The 14,197-nt window shown below is 33.0% G+C and overlaps 2 pseudogenes; both read left to right on the top strand.

The window, feature by feature from the left end:
- The first annotated feature begins 728 nt into the window (after window positions 1-728).
- On the top strand, window positions 729-5,772 carry LOC125589702 (annotated as a pseudogene).
- Window positions 5,773-6,283: 511 nt separating this feature from the next.
- LOC125589703 lies at window positions 6,284-9,843 on the top strand (annotated as a pseudogene).
- Window positions 9,844-14,197: the final 4,354 nt, after the last annotated feature.

Genomic DNA, 14,197 nt, shown 5'->3' with positions numbered 1-14,197 from the left:
GTAATTTTAAAGTCATTTTAAAAAATTCAAAATATAACATATAAGAAAAAATCTAATTTTTTATTATATGGTTAATGTGATTGTTTAATTTTTTTTTAATAATATAAATTTAAACAAAAATGAAGAAGGATGCAAAAATTGTTATCAAATCTTTATTATTCATAATCATTAATTGCCATATATATGTAAATCATATTAGGTAATTCTGTAGCTTTTATTTAAGGAAAGAATACACACTTCCTATATTTTGGGTTAATATAATGTTCTCTAGTGTTATATAATTATGGAATAATGTGACACCATTAGATTAAACTATACTTTATATTATATGCTTTAGAATTCTTTGAAATTAAATTTAGAATGCATTTAGAGTGCCACCTAGGATTTGAGTTTTTTTTTAATTAATACAAAATTAAGATTCTAATTTTTCAAATGCTTCTCAATTAATATATAGGGGATTAATATGCGGTCTTCATATATATAAATAAAAACTTGCGGTCTTATTCAAGTCGTCACTAAACCGTTGCAAATGAGTTGATGGCAAGAATCCATCCGTGTAAAATGTGATATATATGTTCGTCGATGTTTTTCTATAACGGAATTAAAAATCTTTTTTTTTTTTGTCATATGTGAATTTTAGTTAACCACCAAAGATGAACAAGTTCAGTACATCCTATCATCCCATTCCCATTACAACAAAGATAGAATAATCAAACAAAAGGAACCTAAACATAGGCCATGAGCAGAGGCGTGCCTACGCTTTTGATTTTGAGGGCATTGGCCTCAGGCCCCTGTTAATTTTGGAGTCCCAATTTTACAGTTTATGACACAAATAAAATGATAATAGTCACCGGAAAATATGTTTTTAATTAACCAAACCTCCATTTATATTCTCATTTGTTGTCGTGAGCTTTAACTTCTGTTTTAATTAATGTTGAAAACTTTTTTGTTTATGTAGAATTTGGTTTTGTTAATAACAAAACATATAATGCTTTCCATTTAAAGCTTTTATAATTTTTTCATAAACTAGTTTCAAATTATGAAATAACAAAAACCCAGTTTTATTTGTCAACTTATATTAAAATATTATTATTATACTAATATTATTTATATTATTATTTAGTTGTTATTATTATTATCTATGTAGAATTTGGTTTTGTTAAAATGAATTATATTTGCCTTAGGCCCCGATTGTTCTAAGCACGGCACTGGCCACGAGATACATAAGCCGGATAGAAACCGGAGTCATTAACCGGACAAACCCAGAAGCTAAGAAACTACAACTAAAAAAGAAAACCATAACTTTAGAAACCAACTTTCACCTAGAACCGATAACGGATTTAGGAAAGATCTATTCCATAGCAAATTTATAACAAATTAAATTTAAGATTTTTCTTTGTATATGCTGATAGCTAGCTAGACGGTTGGACTCAATGGTAATAGCGTAAGTTTACCATTGAGAACCCACACGCACGCACGTGTGAGAACCAACAGCGGCGGTGTCTGAGCGTGGTGGCCTTCCCGGTTTGGAGGTTTGGGTGACTTGGCCGCTCATCTTCTGAGGCGGACACCGGGTATGGGGCCAATCTACCGGGTTCGTGCTCCTGGGCTTAAAGCGGCCTGCTTCATTCAACGGTTGCATTAGGCAACTTTGCTTCCTCTCCCTTCAGTCAAGGCAATGCTATGTATTCGATGTTGTGCGTGATTGGGGTCTCCTCCGTTTTTTCAATTTCCGTTTTTTGTTGTTGTGTTTAGATTTAATTTTTCTGCAAATCTGCTTCTTGTGATCTTTGTAAATTCTGTCTAAATTGAAAATGGTAATAAACTTAACATTTTTACTAAAAAAAAAATAGCTTAAGTTTATAGTTGAAACTTGAAAGACATGATTCGAATCTTTGAATGTGGAATCAATCAAGAGGTTTGTCAGATGGAGGCATTTGACAAAAACATTTGACTTGTCGATAGAGCATGAAGAATACTTGAATATTTTTTTTAACGTATGTTTAATTATAATATTTCAATCTATCGGAAATATTACAAGTTTTTTGCCATTCAAAATACCTGATATATAGCATGAAGAGTACTTTGAACAACAATTTAATATCCCGATTTTAAAATCATAGTCTTTTTGTCCAAAAAAAAAGTTTTTCCCATTCAAACTTCAACCCGAGGAAACAAAAGTCTTTTACGTTTAAAATTCATAAATGGTCCTATCATAATAAATATATAACTACACTTTGTACTCTTATTTACAACACACGTTATATGGCTGTAGACCTTTTTTTTCCTTTGAAAGCTTGTAAACCATATATTTGCATGGAGGAAAATACTCAGTTGACTCTTGAAAAACTGATACATTGACTTATGGAAAGAAAAACGTTCGATGAGTCTTCTTAACCCTTTTATACGTTCAGTATTAACGAAATATTAACCTTATATATATTATAAATCTTGTGTAATATATCTCAAGATCATTCAGTAAAATGAGATTCCTCTCTTGTTCGATGATTTATCTTTTTCTTGTTTTACAACTACAAACACTTCTGGTTTCGTCTGAAAACATCATAAATGGATCTATTCCTGTCGGAGAATCTCTTACAGCTTCAGAGTCCCAACAATTCTCTAGCTCATGGCGCTCCCCTTCCGGTGACTTTGCTTTCGGGTTCCGCAAGATCCAGCCTAACCATGGTTTCACTCTCTCCATTTGGTTCGACAAGATTCCTGATAAAACCATCGTGTGGCACGCACAAGCAGTCAACACAACCACCGGTCTTGTCCCTGAGGGTTCAAAGGTTACATTAACACCAGATCGCGGTCTGGTCATCACAGACCCTCGAGGTCAACAGCATTGGATTTCTTCACTTCCTCCAGGTAGTGGCTCTGTTTCTCGAGGGCTCATAACCGACGCCGGAAACTTCCGGTTGCTGAGCAAAGATTCCGGCGAAGATTTGTGGTTGAGCTTCGATCATCCCACCGACACTCTGTTGCCTACTCAGGTGAGTCAATTTTCTCATGATAACTAACTTCAAAACCGACGGGTAGTATAATTAATAATTCAATAAAAAAAGTTAATAATTAGGGTGAGTAAAAACCTTGTGCCCCAGAGTCAAAACACTTTTGGTACGGAATTTCATTCTTTAAATAGGAATATATCTAAATACTGTTTATGAGTATGAGCGAGATTATGGAACTAATGTCCATATATAGCTTCCATGGTTTATAAGCAAACTTGAGGCAGATACTTTTGTCTAGGGTTTTCTTATTAAAATTTTGAATGATGAAAAGAAACAATGATATATATTTTTTGTCAAATAACCATGTTATCTTTTTTTTTTAAGTTTCACATAAAACCATAGGCTGCAACTGGAATGCAGTTTTTTGGAATAAAAACTTCCAGAATGCTTGATTCATGTGCATTCCAAAAAAAAATTCACCAGTTACAACTAAAAAATGGAATGCATGTGTATTCCATTTCATTCCATAACATTCCAGAAAAAAAAATAACTATCATTTGAAAAATCATTCCAAATCAAAAACGTTTTGGAATAAGTGGAATGTTGATTCCATTCCATTAAATTCCAGAATTATAATTCATATCATTCCATATATTCCTTTTAGTTGTTACCAGTTACACCCAATAGTATTTCATACGTTATTGTAAGCATATATAGACTCGGTGATGATGCAGAGTATAGAGATTGGAAGTAATCTCTCATCTCGCCTAACGGAGACAAGTTTCAAGAAAGGAAGATTCAGGCTACATCTAGGTGACGACGGAGATCTTAAACTTCTCGTTCTCAACTCCAAGTCTCTAGCGGAAACAGATGTATACTTCTCCTACTACGAAAGCGGCACGACGGAACCTAACCCCGGGACTAGATTAGTTTTCAACCAGTCAGGCTACATGTATGTTTTACGAAGCGATAACGCAACAAGATTTGGTATCAAAGAAAACGTTCCCGTATCCTCTGGAGACGTATATCGCCGCGCCGTTCTACATTTCGACGGGGTTTTCGCTCAGTACCATCACTCCAAAGAGCAGGGGAGCAACGGGTGGGAGTTGGCTTGGGCTGTGCCGGATAATATATGTGAGAAGAGCTCCGAAGAAGCTCTTGGTAATGTAGCTTGTGGGTTTAATAGTATATGCATTTTGGGTGATGATCAGAGGCCGAAGTGTCAGTGTCCCGAGAAGTTCTCCTTGATGGATCCTAGTGACGAGTACGGTGACTGCAAACCGGATTTTGAGATGCAGACTTGTGGACCAGAGAATAACAAAACTGAAAACGTGCATGTTAATGTTTACGAGCTTATGCGTGTAGACCGCACGAACTGGCCGTACGGGGATTACCAGAGGTACAAAAACTATGATGAAGACACGTGTAGAAATGCTTGTCTTAGCGACTGTTTCTGTGCTGCTGTTGTTTACGGAAATGATCGAGTATGTTGGTTGAAGAGGTTTCCATTGTCTTTTGGACAGAGAGCACCTAATGGTAATCACGATGATCGACGTGATAGCTATACACTCATTAAGGTTTTAAAAGGCGTTGTGGATGTTCCAGTTACCAGATACAGAGGGAGAAACAGCGGCTGGTTGATCATCGCTTGTTCGGTTTTGCTTGGAACTTCAGCTCTTTTTAATTTCATATTACTTGCTCTATATAGAAGGATGAATAAGAGGAAGAAGAAACGGAGTCAAGCTAGAGATATCGGTCCCGCGACATCTACCGCAGTTGAGTTGAATCTGAGGGTCTTTACATACAGAGAGCTCGTGGTGGCTACAGGAGATTTCATGGACGAGCTTGGAAGAGGAGGTTTTGGGATCGTTTACAAAGGATTTATAACAATTAGTGGTGGTGATGAAGTTGCCGTGGCTGTCAAGAAACTAGACCGTGTTGCTCAAGAAAACGAGAAAGAGTTCAAGAATGAGGTTAGAGTGATTGGTCAGATCCATCACAAGAATCTAGTGAGGCTGATTGGCTTCTCCAACGAAGGACATAGCCGTTTGATAGTCTATGAGTTCATACCACACGGGACACTAGCCGATTTTCTCTTCAGGCGTCCGAGACCGAGCTGGGAAGATAGGAAGAGAATCGCTGTTGGGATTGCTCGCGGAATATTGTATTTACATGAAGATTGTAAAGAGCAAATCATACATTGCGACATAAAACCACAGAACATACTTCTAGATGCGTCTTACAACCCTAGAATCTCGGATTTTGGTCTAGCAAAGCTTCTGATGATGAACCAAACGCATACGCTCACCAACATCCGCGGAACAAAAGGGTATGTTGCACCTGAGTGGTTCAGGAACAGTCCCATTACATCCAAAGTAGATGTCTATAGCTACGGAGTCATGCTTTTAGAAATCGTGTGCTGCAAGAAAGCCGTCGATCTTGATGAAAGCGTGATTCTCATCGATTGGGCTTACGATTGTTTCCGAGACAGGAGGTTGGAGGATCTAATCGAAGACGATTTGGAGGCGATTGAGGACATGGAGATGGTAGAGAGATATGTGAAAATAGGGATATGGTGCATACAAGAAGAATCAGGATTGAGACCTAACATGAGAAATATTACACAGATGCTTGAAGGTGTGACTCAAGTTCGTGATCCTCCAAACCCTTGTCCTTATAGTGTATTGTCTTGTGATGAGTATCTGTCTTGTGGTCCAGTGTAATGGGTGTAAAGGAAAAATGTGTACCGTAAAGGAAAAATGTGTACCGTAAAGGGAAAATGTGAATCACAAAAATGAGTTACATTTCAAAGGATCAACATCTTGTTATTATCTTTTTTTTTTTTTTTTTTAATATATGTTATTATCTTTGATGATGCACATCATTTATTTAAAGAAGTTGCATAATACCAAATACCATATACAACAAAAAAAAAAATTGAAACACACAAATATAATACATTATTGACCTGTTAGTCTCAAGTATTTACTGGTGTTACAATAGTAAAGTTGAAAAGATCATGATTGATGTCTCTTAATTTTATATAATAGTGGTTGGTAAGAAAATACGACTTTTCCATTAACAGGATGATTAGTTTAAGCTTTGCATTTGATATCCCAACTTATATAGATAAAGATAATATCTTTTGCTATTCAGAAAACCTAGGGAAGCAAAAGTCATTTACGTTTACAATTGAGAAATGTCTTATTAAACATACAAACTACAATAACCACACACTTGTACGCAGTTTATTCCACACGTTAAAAGACTCTATAGAGTCTGAGCACATATTCAGAGCTGTATGGATAAAAAAAGCTCAGTTGACTCTTCAAAATCTGCTCCATTGACTCTCAACCAAAAAAAACCATTCAGCAAGTCTTCCTACACTTTTTCTACGTTCAATAGTAACGACCAAATCAATTTAAAACCATATAAAAATAATAAATATAATCTCATTATTTGCTTCAGAAAAATGGGATTCATCTATATATATACATATAATCTCATGATCTTTGCCTCACCAAAATGGGATTCCTCTCGTGTTCGATAATCCATATTTTTCTTGTCCTGCAACTACAAACACTTTGTGTTATCTTGACAGTTTCATCTCAGAACATCATAAATGGATCTATTCCTGTCGGAGAATCTCTCACAGCTTCAGAGTCCCAACAATTCTCTAGCTCATGGCGTTCCCCTTCCGGTGACTTTGCTTTCGGGTTCCGCAAGATCCAACCTAACGATGGTTTCACTCTCTCCGTTTGGTTCGACAAGATTCCTGACAAAACCATCGTGTGGCATGCACAAGCAGTCAATACGACAACCGGCCTCGTCCCTGCTGGTTCGAACGTTACACTACTACCGCAGATCGTGGTTTGGTTCTGACTGACCCTCGAGGTCAACAGCTCTGGAGTTCTTCACTTCCTCCAAGTAATGGCTCTGTTTCTCAAGGGCGCATAAATGACGCTGGAAACTTCGGTCTGTTAAGCGAAACAACAGAAGATTCCGGCGAGTTTTTGTGGTCTAGCTTCGCAAATCCTACCGACACTCTGTTACCTACTCAGGTACTTTAATCTTTGTTATGCAATCTCAGATATTACCTCTACCTGAATATAGCATTTTGTTTTTGTCTGCGTGTTTACAAGTTAGAATGTCATTTTCCCATTAGATAAAACATGAACATATAGACTGTTTACTTTAAATAAATAAATAAAAAAAAAATATATATATATATATATAAAAGATTGTGAACTTATTAGGAATTACACAACTAAAACTTAAACAAAATAAGATTAAAACTAGAGTAATACTCCATGCATGCGTTTCAAATTGTTTTAGAAGATATCAATGCATGCATTCATTACCAATTGGTTTTGATTTTTAAAGACGTTTAATTACAATTTTACAAAACTATTATTGATATAAATAACATCTGCAACAAATAACGGGACAAAGCTTATCTCATAAACACTAGACATTAAGTTTGACACAATTCAATTACGTAAACTAATATCATAAGTCTCCTTTATACTCTCGTCGTCAAAAGCTGTATGTTAAGGATCGATGTTGAGAGTGGCGGAGCCAATTCATTGGGAGGGGGGGTCACTTGACCCACATGACTTTTATTTTGTTGGTGTTTACATAGTTAATTAGTGGTGTATAGTGGAGTATTTTAATTTATGCTACGTACGTATGACCCCCGTGATACAGATTCAGCTTCTTGTTATTGCACTTGATATGTTTGTAAAGCATAATATTTAATGTTTATATTTATATTGACCCATGTCACAAAAATTTCTCCCTCCGCCATTGGATGTTGATGATGATGCAGGGCATGGAAGTTGGAAGGAACCTCTCATCTCGCCTGACGGAGACAAGCTTCAGCAAAGGAAGATACAGACTACATCTAGGTAACGATGGAGATCTACGGCTTCTCACTCTCAACCCCGAGACGCTTTTAGAATCCGATATAAACTTTGCGTACTACGCAAGTAACACAAAGAATCAAAACCCCGGGACTCAGCTAGTTTTCAACGAGTCAGGCTACATGTATATTCTTCAAAGGAACAACTCGAGATTCTATCTCAAAGAAGACGTTCCCGTATCTTCTAAAGACTTCTACCACCGTGCTGTTCTACATTTCGACGGTGTTTTTGCTCAGTACTACCATCCCAAGGGAGGAGATGTGGGTGGAGATGGGCTTGGTCTCAGCCTGAGAATATATGCGCAAAAGGCTTTGGAACGGACCTTGCTGCTAACGAGGTTGGGAACTTGGCTTGTGGGTTTAATAATATATGCAGTTTAGGAGATAACCAAAGGCCAAGATGTCAATGTCCTGAGAGGTTTGTGTTGAGTGATCCTAGTGATAGCTATGGTGATTGCAAGCCAGATTTTGAGATGCATAGTTGTGGAGCGAAGAGTAACCAAACTGATGTAAGTCTCTACGAGTTTTGTTACTTTGGAGAAGACTAATTGGCCGTCTGGTGATTACAAGAAGTACTCAAACTACGATGAAGAAAGATGTAAAGCTTCTTGTCTTAACGACTGTTTCTGTGCTGCGGTTGTTTTCAGAACAATTTGTTGGAAGAAGAAGTTTCCCTTGTCTTATGGTCACAGATCTCCGACCGGTGGAAGCGATACTTTCATTAAGGTTCGAAAACTCACTGCGGGTGTTCCAAATACTGGACGAAGAGGCAAAGGCCGTGACTGGTTGATCATCACTTGTTCTGTTCTGCTTGGAACTTCAGCTTTGGTGAACTTCATATTGCTTTATATGAACAGAAACAAGAAGAGGATGGCGAAAAAACCGAACCAAAGAAGATATAGTGTGCTGCTACGGCTACTGACTTGAATCTGAGAGTCTTTACGTACAGAGATCTCGTGGTGGCTACAGGAGATTTCGTGGAAGAGCTCGGAAGAGGAGCGTTCGGGATCGTGTACAAAGGAGTTTTAAAAAGTTTCAGGTGATTCTGAAGTCACGTGGCTGTCAAGAAACTAGACCGTGTTGCGCAAGAAAGCGAGAAAGAGTTCAAGAATGAGGTCAAAGTGATTGGTCAGATCCACCACAAGAACCTAGTGAAGCTAATTGGCTTCTGCGACGAAGGGCAGAGCCGTTTGATCGTTTACGAGCTCTTACCTAATGGGACGTTAGCCGGTTTTTCTTCAGGCGTCCAAGACCTAGCTGGGAAGATAGAAGGAGAATCGCGGTTGAGGTTGCACGTGGGATCTTGTATCTACACGAAGAGTGCAGCGAGCAGATCATACATTGCGATATAAAACCGCAGAACATTCTTCTAGACGAGCATAACAATCCTCGGATCTCGGATTTTGGTTTAGCCAAGCTTCTGATGATAAACCAAACGCATACGCTCACCAACATCCGCGGAACAAAGGGTTATGTGGCGACAGAGTGGTTCAGGAACAGTCCCATTACATCCAAAGTCGATGTCTATAGCTACGGAGTCATGCTTTTGGAAATCGTGTGCTGCAAGAAAGCTGTTGATCTAGAGGATAATGTGATTCTTATAGATTGGGCGTACGACTGTTTCCGACAAAGGAGGTTGAAAGATCTAATCAAAGAAGATTTAGAGGCATTAGACAATATGGACTTGGTGGAGAGATATGTGAAAATAGGGATATGGTGTATACAAGAAGAGCCAGGGAAGAGGCCTAACATGAGAAACGTAACACAGATGCTTGAAGGCGTGGCTCAAGTTAATGATCCTCCAAACCCTTCTCCCTATAATACGTTCACCTGTGCTGAGTCTATGTCTAATTAATCTTCCTGTGTCACGTGTTTGATTTATTTGTGTTGCGTAGTTAGAGACTTTGTATCAACGACTTTTATACTTTGTAATTAGACCCTTCCAACGTTAATCATATGTCAAACATACATCAACGACTTCTATAAACCACACTATAGTTTAACATCAAACACGTTTAATCATGTTTAATTATTAATATCATATCTGTTCCCAAAGAAAATAAATATCTCAAAGATTGATTTGATTATTTTTTGAACTGTTTAATATCTCAAACAAGTGAGCTGCACTTCTATTTAATACTAATTAGTTTGAACTGCTTTATAGGTTCTGAATATCATGCGGAGCTGAGTTGAACTGAATATCATGTGGAGCTGAGTTGAAGCAGAAAAGCTAGTATCGTTGATTTGATTATTCTTTTAATTTGCCGAATAAATTGATGTAGTCATGATTCATATTCATATTAATACCAGTTTATTAGAAAGGAATCTCTTACCACAAAATTCTAAAACGTGAACATTATCATAACAAGTTTGAGCACCTTTTTTTTAACTGGCCTTTGAGCACGATTTATTTGTCAGATGATGATGATATATTAATGCATAATACGAAATTACTTTTTAGCAGCAAACATCAATTTCATTTTACTTTTTTTTTTTTTGACATCCAGATGATATGATGATAATATTAATTAATCTATACTATTATTTATGAATTTATTTAGCTTATTTATGATGATTTCCATGATTTTAGGTAATTTTGTTTATTTGTCATGTTTTTAGGTTTAAGCTGAGTCATTAATTTATAATAGTTTTTAGTTGAGTCCATAATTTATTAATTTAAATAATATAACTATAAAATATGTAATTAGATATATAATTATTTTGATTTTGCTTATTTGTCATGTTTTCCATGATTTTAGTCAATTTTGTTTATTTGTCATGTTTTTATTAGGTTTTAACTTAGTCATGGAACACAGGTACGCCAATTTGACTATTAATAAATTAATGACTCAGCTTATAGTATAATTAATAAATTTTTATGTTAATATATATATTTATCATGATATTTAAGATAATTAATAAACATTAACTTATTTTACCGATATATATACTATAATTTTTAAAACATATTTTAATATAGAGTTATCATGGAAATCACGACAAATAAGCTAAATCATTTCCTAAGTAATAGTATAGATAAAATTGACTTTTCTAAATACAGTTTTAGAATCTGTCATATTGCAACATGCCAACATATTATACTTTATCTTTTACAAAAAAAAACATATTATACTTTTTTCTCTTGAAGATGTGAGTTAACATAAGCATACAATGTATATAAATGGAATTAAATTAAAAGATGTAATAACATCTAACTGTTGTTTTAAAATACGATTTAAGGAATATGCTTTTCATTGTAAAAATAAATGAAATCATCCTACTCATATCAAATCGCGTTGTCGTCTAAAACAAACTATAAGAATACAAGATTACACGATCCTATACATCTTCTAACCACTACAATGTATTAAATATACTTTCATTAGTTATTATTCGACAGAAAGAACGAGGGACTTTATATACCTAATCAAGTGGGAGACATAAAGTATGATATCAAAATCAGATCAAGAATCAAAATAATTGAGATACCAATAGTGTATGTTTTGTTTTTTCATCAAATAATATTATTTTCCAAATATCATTTATACGCTTCAGCAATATTATAAGGGATAATTTCAAATTTACCACAAGTTTTGTACTGCAATTCATGTTTACTTTCATTAAAAAGACATCTTCACAAATACTTTTTTTATTAAAGAGGCAAAAAATCATATATCATTGCTTTATATTATATATAAATATAAGTAATTATTTTTTTAAAGTAAATTTTCTTTTTATAATTCTTGAATTATACGTTTTGAAATTCAAACTTTTTTATTAAAAAAAATACTTTTGATTTTTTTTAAAATATTTTCGATTTTTTTGTTTTTTTCCAATTTTGTTTTGAAATTTGAAAATTATTTTAAAATCTAATTTTTAATTTTTTTTTAAAAAAATCAGTATTTACTTATATATTTATTAAAATCTTAAATCTCACATTCCAAAACTCCACTCTCCATAACCTCACCCCTCAAAATCTAAACCATAAGTTTAGATTAATTAACCCTAAATTTTATAAGTTTCTATTTACGTCTTTAAGAAATAAGGTTAAATGTGGTTAATATAGACAGTATTAGAAACGTGCTAGTGTAGGCAATTTCGTATTATTATAAACTAACCTTGAATGTGTACAGAATTACATCATACTATTCATTTTTTATCAACGATCATGCCATTCATTTGTTATGTTAATTAGTTTTATTTCATATTTAAATTTTCTAAAATCTTCCCATACATCTTTCATAGTGACATAGTGTGCTGTAATATCATACTACACTTGAAAAATAATTTTTACTAAAATGGTAACAGAAATACTTAAAAGGTGCAAATTATTTTTTTTTTAATTTGATTAAAAATAATGATTACTAGGATAAAACTTGCGGCTTGCGCATGGTGAATTTATATGAAAATTATTTAGAAATATTGAATGGAAAAATAAAATTTATATTTTTGACCCAATTAATATTTTTTTGCCATTAAACAATTTTTTAATTTTTTTTTTTTAATTACATAATTTGTTTACTAATGAGCTGATTCCATTAAAAAAAATATTTTAGGTCAAAAAATTACTTATCGCATAAGAACCTAACGTTTAGGCTTAAGAATCTCAGGTCTACTATTTGGTTACAATGAAACTATGTCATCTCGGTTTTATATCATGATTTAGCAATTTAAAAGTTAATTATGGTTATGAGAAGTTTACGTTCACGTGCCAATCTTATATATCTTCAATATTTTTCTCATTTTTGTTTTGTTTTTTCATTTTGGTTATTGCTCGATACAAATATGATTTTTTATTTTATTTTCATTTCGTTATTTTGTTTTGGCCTCAAATTTAGAAAATGTTTAAGATTTAAAATTATAAAAAAGATACATATTTAGGTTAAGATCAGCGCCTTGTGCAAAATAAATATTTTATATTTTATATTTATTACTTATTATATTTTTCTGCATATTATGAAATAATAAAATAATTATTATATATTAACTAACTAAGAAATCAATTACTATTATGTAATCAATTGACGTGTACATATAAATCAAACGACCACTCTTGTTTCCTCACAATCATTTTAGGGTAAATAATTCAAAACAATTAATTTTATCTATCGTATATGATATAGTTTTAAATTTAAATGATATTAATATATATATATAGTATACTTTTAATATGGATATTTATTAAATGAGGTTTCTAGTCATATGATTTTATGATTATTTGCATATTTGTGTAACAAAATATTTCACCAATGATTTTTTTTAATGTGAAATGTTTAGTGGTTTCAATAATTTATAATCTTTTTTAAAAAAATGAAGATTTCAAAATCAAAATATTACTTTTCAATATATATATTAACATAAACACCTATAAAAATAAAAAAAAATTATTCATATGATTTTATAATCATTGTATCATATTATAGAAAAAAAATTAAACCTGATCACAAAAATTTATGTGAGACTTTTACAGTTTTAGTAATTTATACTCGTTTTGAAAAATTCAAAATACAGCATCTACAAATAAAAATCTAAATTTTTATTATATGATTAATGTAATTGTGTAATTTATTTTAATAATAAATAATTAAAAAAATGATAGAAAGTATATAGATTGTTAGCAAATCTTTATTATTTAAAATCATTAATTGACATATATATTTTAATCACATTAGGTTATTTCGTAGCTTTTATTTAAGGAAAGAGTATATAACAATTTCAATTTTATAAATGAATGGTTCATAATGGACATACTATACAATATAACATTTTCTAACAATTTAATTTTGGACCAACAAAATTTCAATTGATTTTCAAGCCGCCGTGTAAGCAAAATTAGTATTTCAATTACGTGTCAACTCAGCATAATATTTTATTAATTAGTACAAATTACATGTTATAATTTTTTAAATGTTTCAGTATTAATATATGGGACTAGAAATAATAGACAGTGACTTTTCTCAATCTTGATTTACTAACTAACAATTTGTCTTCCTTACATAAAAAAAATGCATTAAACACGCGCTGTAAAAAGGAACAAGTGGCAATGGCCTTATACGCATCACGTCCGGCTATGAGCAAAACAAGAATTCAGACTACCGGAAACTTGTTTAAAGTCTTTGAACTTTTGAATTTTCTAAATATAAATTTTAATAAAGTTTATAAAATTACTTTTGAAATTTTGTAAGTATTTTTCTAATGTTTGAAATGTTGTTATTCTCTACATACATTGTCCCGATTTTTTTTTTTTTAAACATCGAAGTGGTTTTTGGTAATATAAATGTGTACCAGGCATTTAGCAAAAATTTAAAACCACATTTTTATT

The sequence above is a fragment of the Brassica napus genome, chromosome C7 (assembly GCF_020379485.1).
Source record: "Brassica napus cultivar Da-Ae chromosome C7, Da-Ae, whole genome shotgun sequence".
Taxonomy (NCBI): domain Eukaryota; kingdom Viridiplantae; phylum Streptophyta; class Magnoliopsida; order Brassicales; family Brassicaceae; genus Brassica; species Brassica napus.
This window is presented reverse-complemented; position numbering and strand designations above follow the sequence as displayed.